This window comes from Amphiprion ocellaris, chromosome 21 (assembly GCF_022539595.1).
Source record: "Amphiprion ocellaris isolate individual 3 ecotype Okinawa chromosome 21, ASM2253959v1, whole genome shotgun sequence".
In the NCBI taxonomy this organism is placed as follows: domain Eukaryota; kingdom Metazoa; phylum Chordata; class Actinopteri; family Pomacentridae; genus Amphiprion; species Amphiprion ocellaris.
In genome coordinates this window covers 78,251-86,038 of record NC_072786.1, presented here as the reverse complement: position 1 = coordinate 86,038, position 7,788 = coordinate 78,251, and the positions used below count along the sequence as shown (strand labels likewise).

At 39.0% G+C, this 7,788-nt stretch overlaps 1 protein-coding gene across 7 annotated transcripts in view; it reads left to right on the top strand.

The window, feature by feature from the left end:
• Positions 1-3,663: 3,663 nt before the first annotated feature.
• The window catches only part of eps8a (epidermal growth factor receptor pathway substrate 8a), a 75,938-nt gene continuing 71,813 nt past the window's right edge, over positions 3,664-7,788 (top strand). For 2 of the 7 annotated variants that reach the window (XM_055006450.1, XM_055006451.1), the window contains exon 1: positions 3,669-3,833. The gene's annotated coding sequence lies outside the window, so the exon portion shown is untranslated. Of the gene's footprint in view, positions 3,834-7,788 lie in introns of all 7 variants that reach the window. The other 5 variants (XM_055006452.1, XM_055006455.1, XM_055006456.1 and 2 more) reach the window with 5 other exon arrangements.

The following is a 7,788-nucleotide window of genomic DNA, read 5'->3' as shown; positions in this document are numbered from 1 at the left end:
GGAGATCTCCAAAGCATGAAGGTGATTTTTAAGGGATGATTCAGGTGTTTGCTCACCTGTCAGCAAATAACTCTGGATGTTTGAGTCTCAACCTTCTCAGTTTCTGATCTGATGGTTTTCAACTCAGTCCATCAGCTGATCAGTCCACAGCGCCCCCTACTGGACCAACCAGGCAACTACATTTTACACATTTAAGCTATTTTGGACAAATTTTGAGTCGTTTTGATGACTTTTTTCAATTTTTTTTCATTTTGACAAAGTTTTCTTGCATTTTGGGTAGTTTGAGTAATTCTGGACAGGTTCAGAGTCATCTCTGTCTCGTTTTTGACCTTTTGTCTCCTTTTTGTTGTTTTGTGTCTCAGTGTTGTCATTTTGTGTCTCATTTTTGTCGTCTTATGTTTTGTTTTTGTTTTTCTTCTTGTTTTTGTCGTTTTCCATGTTGTTTTGTGTCTTTTTGAAAATTAACTCAATGTTCACGGCCTCTAAAAACTTGGCTCTGCTCTGTTCCTCTGTTCTCTCTTTTTGAGCCATGCCACATTTATTTTATCAGGTGTTGTTGCCTTTTTTTGTCTTTGTGGTGGTGTTGTCTCCTCCTCCTGTAGATGTTTTTCTATCTCCATGTTTCCTCTACTCTGATCATCATCTGTTGATGTTTCACCATGCTGGATGGATCTAGGCTCCTCTGTTCTGTTTCTGCTGCATTTATTTATTCATCCAGTACCTCTGACTTTCCTTGTGTGATAATTTTTGACAAGTTTAAGTCACCTAAGACTCCTTTTGAATAATTTTGGGAACTTTTGTGTTGTTTCAGACGTTAACCCTAACTCATTTTAAAATTAGTTTTTGACAAGTTTAAGTCATCTAAGATAAATTTTCAGGACTTTTGATGACTTTTTTTCCAAACATTTTTTTTTTTGACAAAAGTTTTGTATTTTGGGTAGTTTGAGTAAATTTTGGACAGATTTTGGTCCTTTTCAGTCAGAATATCTCCTTGTTATTCTGTTGCTGCAGCAGAATTCCAGCAGGAGGCGCTGTTACACTGAGAAACTGATTTTTTGTTGTTTAACTTCCTGTTTGTTGACTGGAAGGTTTTAGCAACGATCCTCCTTCATTCTTGTACCTGGTACTAAAATATTTCATCATTTTTAGTCTTTTTTTCTTGCTCTTCTTATGATGAAATGAATTTAAATATTTAGTTTTTGTGGCGTGATGTGAAAAGTATGAAATTAAGAAAGACTGATATTAAATATAAATTATAAGCATAAATACAGACTGGATCAATATCAAGCTTTCTTGTACTTTAAAACCTTACTTTTTATTTATTATTTTAAGTGTTTTTTGTGTGACTTTATAACTTCTTGCCTTTTTGGCTGGTTTCTCTTTAAATAAACATTTTAATCTCAGGACCTTCCTGGTTAAACACAGAAAACAAACAGAACACATCATGTGACCAAACTTTATTGATTCAGAGATCAACTGTTCTGTGGCCACTGAAGGTGAGTAGCTACCTGCCAGTCGACACAGGGTTAAATATACAGGTCAAAAACACATCTTCATGACATGTCCTGTCAGTCAATACTCAGGGGAAAAAGCCTGCTGATAAAATTAGGTAAACTTCCTTCCAGTCAGCACTCAGGGGCGAGGTGTAACTATATCAGTCATTATTCAGGGCAGATTCCTATCAGTTATGACGCAGGGAAAACCCTTGTTAGGTAATCATCCTGTTAGTCATCAAGGTTTATAACCTGTCAGTCATTAACCAGGGTCACAACATACCAGACATCAACAACCTGGTCAGTAACAGTAAAGTAAGTTCAGGATCTAAAGTCCTATCAGTCATTGCTCACGGACACACCTGGAAATAACCAATCAGGGAAATCAATCCTGAATACCTGTCAGTCAATACCCAGGGAAGTAACTACACAGGGTAATTTATGCTCCCACGAGTCAAGAGTCAGGGTTTCAGACTCCCATGTCAGGACAACAATGTACCTGCAAGTCAGTACTCAAGGAATGTACTCTTGTAAGTCAACACTCATGGGCTGTTGTACTCCAGTCAGTCATGATTAGGGTTTCAACCTGCCAGACAACACCCAGGATTATCTATTTGTGCCTGTCAGTCAGTACTGAGGGTGTAACACAGCTCCTGTCAGTCAGTACTGAGGGTGTAACTCAGCTACTATTAGTCAGTACTGAGGTTGTAACTCAGTGTTTCACAAATAGTGGGGCGCGCCCCCCTAGGGGGGCGCAGAGACATGTCGGGGAACCACGGGCGACTGGGAGGAAAAGATCCTTCAACACGGAACTAATTAGCTGAACTATTGTTTTAACGTCAGCCTGTTTTTCGCGACGTACAACAATACTGAAATTGTGCTGGCCCATAGACTGTATATGCCATAGATATAAAAAAATATTAATAATAATGATCTTGTATATATATCTATGGTATATGCACTGGCCGTTCAGACTCCGAAGTACAGACTCCTGAGAACGGGAGAACGTATCGTTAATGTGCAGTCAGAACACCAGCGTACTTGATCACGTCACATACTCGGCTCATGTCCTCCGATTATTTTTTACCAGCAATGTCAAACATACGGCCTGTGGGCCAAAACCGGCCCACCAGACGGTCCATTTCGGCCCGCGGGCCAACTTTACAAATGATAAAAATTACAACATTAACTGTAAATTGTAAATCTGTAAAGCTGTAAATTTAAAATAATTTCTAGAACTTGACAAGTTGTTCTGATCATGAAGTAAAATACTAGATTGTTCAGTTCCAGAAACCTGTGACTGAATGTTTTGTGTTTTTGTAGATAAACTGTTATCTGGCAGTTACAATGCATGTGTAAATGATGAACTGAGGCATAATAGGCTACTGTTGAAACTGAACTTGTTTTCCTTAAGAAATTTCAGATTCATAATATTTTGTAAAAAGATAGTTCATTAATGTGAATATTTTCAGAATGTACTTTTTTTTAACTAAAACAAAGGGGAAAAGTTGGAGTTTTGGTTATTTATAGGTTATTATGCTGTGATTTTACTGGTGGGGCCCACTGGAGATCAGATTGGGTTTATGTGGTCCCTGGACTAAAATGAGTTTGACACCCCTGATCTTTACTGTGAAAAACAACAAAATGGAATCAGATAAAATAGCACAGCCCTGCATATTCATGTTTTCACAGATTTTTATGTATATATATATATATATATATATATATATATATATATATATATATATATATATATATACGCACAAAGTTATTGGGGGGGCACGAAAGTTTTTTGTCCCCCGAAGGGGGGCCCGACAGAAAAAATTTGAGAACCACTGTTGTAACTGCTCTTGGCAGTCAATCCTGAGGGTGGAACTCTGATCCTGTCAGTCAGTACTGAGGGTGTAACACTGCACCTGTCAGTCAGTACTGGGGGTACAAATCTCCTACTGTCAGTCAGTACTGAGGGTGTAACTCTGCTCCTCTCAGTCAGTACTGAGAGCTTAACCGCTCCTGTTAGTACTGGGGGTGTAATTCTGCTCCTCTCAGTCAGTACTGAGGTTGTAATTTTGCTCCTCTCAGTCAGTACTGAGGGTGTAACTTTGCTCCTGTCAGTCAGTACTGAGGTTGTAGTTCTGCTCCTGTCAGTCAGTACTCAGGGCTCCTCCTCCCTCAAGCCTTCTGCCGTTAAATCGGTCTAGTGGGTTCATTAGTACCGAGCCGCTGAAGTAGCTGCATTCGAGCAGGAGCTCCGAGCGTCGGGTCTAAGGTTGAAGAGGGGCCGCTGGTCGGAGCCATGTTGGTGTAACCGGAGGACCGTTGATGAAGCGGCGGCTGCAGGTGAGTGAAGCCGCTTTGATCACCTGCTGCGGGGGCTCCGCTGCTCCGCTCCGCCCGGAGACAAGAACCGGAGCGTTTCAGATCAGTCAGCCGCCCTGATCGGGAAGTAATCGATACTTATTTGTCGTTGTGATCAGCCGCTTGGAGTCGCAGCTGAAGATGTAAATGCGAACCGGAGCAACTTGATCCGGTGGAGCGGCGACACCAGAATACGTCTGGAGAACCAGATGAAATCCACCGGCAGCCGTTCTAAACCGGATAAAACGGAAAACCTTAAATCTATCGAATCTTTAGAGTCACAGCTTTAATTCGGCTGAAACAATAAACACCGAAACGTTTCCTCTTAATTTAAATTAAACTTTATCTGCAGCTCGTGTTTCCTGGAGAACGTTGATGATCAACTGGTGTGACACAAACCGGATTAATTACCGGCTTTATTTGAAACGAAGAACCGGAAGTAGATTATTTTCAGGCTGAAATCAATGAAATCACCTGAAGCCGCCCCAGAGACCCGCTCAGGTCCGGGTCCTGTCCGGGTCCTGGAGAAGGTCCAAGTTCTGCTTAAATCGCCAGAATCTTGAATGGAGTTTGGCTGTAGATGAAGGTGGAATAAAAACACCTGGATCCACCTGGAGGACGTTCAGGAGCCTCCGGAGCTCCGAGGCCGACAGGTGAGCTGAGACTATTCGGGCTCCAGGCGTCGGTCCGGCCTGAGGGTCGGTTTGTTTGGCCTCCAGGGCTGGTTGCCAGGCAGAGGTTGGACATGAACACATGAGGTCACACAGGTGAAGGTTCACCTCTGTGACCCCTGATAGACCTGAACAGGTGACCCTCAGGCTCATGGCAGGTGTGTGTTGGTCGGTCCATCATCACACAGAGACACTTTGTTTATGGACCAATGTTGTCTCTGATGTAGTTTTGTGTTTGTTGTCGTTTTTGCTGCTCAGTTGTGATTTTTGAACTTTTTAAAGAGTTTTTCTGATGACTTTGTGTCTCTTTGATCGTTTTGTGCATCGGTTGCTATTTTTTGTGGACAATTTGTGTTTATGCAGTCAGTTGGCGTCTCTTTTAGAAGGTTTGCATCATTTTGAAGTTGTTTTACATGTTTTTGTGGTTGTTTTGCGTCTCTTTGTGGTCATTTTTTATCTTTGTGGTCATTTTGTGTCTTTGTGGTTGTTTTGTGTCTCTTTGTGTTTTTGTGTCTCTTTGTGGTTGTTTCTGTTTTAACCATAAAAGAGATTATTTCTGTGATTAATGATGTTTTTTCTTCATGTTCGTCAGTGTGTTTAGTTTGTGTCATCCAGCTGTTGTTGTTGTTGTTGTTATTGTTTAGACCAGAGTTCAGCTGTTTCTGTCTCTAATCTCTGATATCAACTCCTCTACTTCCTGTTTTTACCTGTCAGGTGTTTGAGTCGAGCTGAAGGTCTGATGAAGAACTTTGATCTTTGTGTAGTTTGAGTCAGATTAAAGCCTCCAGCTGCTCCTGGATCAGTTTTTATTTCCAGTCGTGGGAAACTGGCGGTCGGCCGTCGACCTCTGGAGGCCTGACGGCTATTTCTGGAAGTTTCTCAGCCGACCCTTTGATTCAGATGTTTATCAGCAGCGATGCAGGAAACATTCAGAGTCTCTAGTGGAGCTCAAACATCTGCAGAGTTCAACAAAAGCAACTTTGGTCTGAAAATACGACGACAAACCTTCCAGAAAATAATGACTCACTGCTTAAATCTGGTTTAACATCAACATTACAGCTGCTGCCGACATGCTCCTCTAGTTAGAGTCTTTGTGGTTGTTTTGTTTCTCTTTGTTGTTGTTTTGTGTCTTCAACCAAATAAACTCTTAATATTGTTTATAGAAAAAATCCTGAATCATATGGAACAGGATGTTCACTGTTTGAGAGAAACTTCAAAATAAAACAGTAAAATCTGCTCTTTAAATAATGATAGAAGATATTTTTAGGATTTATGAGATGTTTGTGTGTTAAATGTGGCTTGGTTACCGTGTCCAAGTGTATCCAGGTGTCTCCCTGCAGTTTTTGTGTGTGTGGTTGCCGTGGCGACGGTGATGTAACCGTACCTGGCAGGTGTCGCTGCGGTCGGCGTGTTGGATGGAAACAGGAAACTGTGGAGGATCAGGAGTCCAGTTTCACGGCGAAGTCTGCCATTTCATTTTATTTAACCGAGACGCTGATGGTGAGGCGATTAGTGACATCACTGTGACATCACTGTGATGACATCATCTTATAAACATCAAATATAAAGATTCATTTAGTGAGGATCTAAAGTATGATGCACAGACAAGAGAAAGGTTAAAATGATGACAGGAAATGCAACAAAAAGACTAAATAACAACAAAAAACGATAAAGATCCAAAATTATGACACAAACATGACAAAAAATACCAAAAGGTGACAAAATCATGCAAAATTACAACAAAAATGCACAACAGAAAATGTTTAAACATGATAAAACAACACAGAAAAATGCAGATTGACACTAAAAGATGCTGAAAAGATGCAAATAACCCCCAAAAATATGTAAAATAACAATTAAAACCTCAAAATTACTGATGAAGTCTCGTTCTGCTCTAATCAGAGTTTATAGTTTTATTGACATTCAGAATAAAAGCCTCTGAAGCAGTCGAGCTCAGATTAACTTATCCTGTTACTCCTCTGATCTGAGTTCTGCTGCTTTTCCTGAATCTGGTAAAAATGACTCGGTGTTTTCTGGGTTTCAGGTCCAACAATGACACAGCGTTTTATTGGTTCCAGCTGATGATTCATGGAAACAGGAAAATAGATCATGTTTAATAAAGCCGTTTCCACAATAAAATCAGCGTCTTTACTGTAAAATCAGTTTTTCCTCATCGCAGTAGAACTTCAGTGTCTTCTTTGCAATATTTTATTTTTATTTTTAAGTGATTGTTGGAGAAATCCAGGATTTTTTTCAGAAAATCTTTTGAAACATTTGTCGTAGAATTCCAGCTTAGTTCCTCTAAAGTTTTCTACAACAATTCAATAATAATAATAATAATAATAATAATAACAATAATAATAAATTATTATTATTGTAATAAAATCCTAATTTTAATTAACAGAGTTTCTTATATTATTCTTAGAAACTTGATAATTTAGTTTAATATTATGTTTTTTTTCTCTATTATTAATCTTTTTTCCTGAAAAGTTCCAGCTTTTAAATATTAAATATTCTTGATTAATTAATTCTTTAATTTCAGCTTCAGTCGAACTTTTCAGGCTTTTATTCTGTTAAATAATTTCCAGGAAAACCAACTTCATAAATCTGTAAAATATTTTCATTTTTCATTCAGTGGAACAACATTTAAAAGCAAATTCTGGTATATTATTTTATATTATATATACGGTATGATGTATAGACATTTATTTTGAAAAGTCTGCACATTTGTAAGTCTCTAACTTTTATTTTGATAGTGCAGTTTACCTCGATACATCCTGTTGGTTTTTTTAGCTCACTATGGGCCTTTATTTTGAAAAGCCCACATAATGAACTTCCTTCCTCTAGCCTTGTTACATCTACTTCCTGTTTAAAGAATAAAACAACTACATGCAGCTGATCCTAAAACCTCTGTTACCTGGAGAGACTCTTATTTTGAAATTCAACTCGACAGATAAGGAACCACTAAAGACTCTGGCTGGTGGATGTTGGTCTGTTAGAACCAGTTAAAACCAGATAAACCCAGTTAGAACCAGTTGTCCAATCGACTTCCTGTTCATTTCTATGGAGATTTTTATTGCCGTTTTTAACGAATTTCATAAAAATCGTATGAAGAATCGTTTCCACACGTCTCTTCAGATTATTACTGATCCAGACAAACGTTTTTATCGGAGGTTTCTGAATGCTGCGGAACGAGTCAGGAGTCAAACACTGAATAATAGAAACAACAGTTGTTGTTTACTTAGTGTGACTATCAACTGTTGATG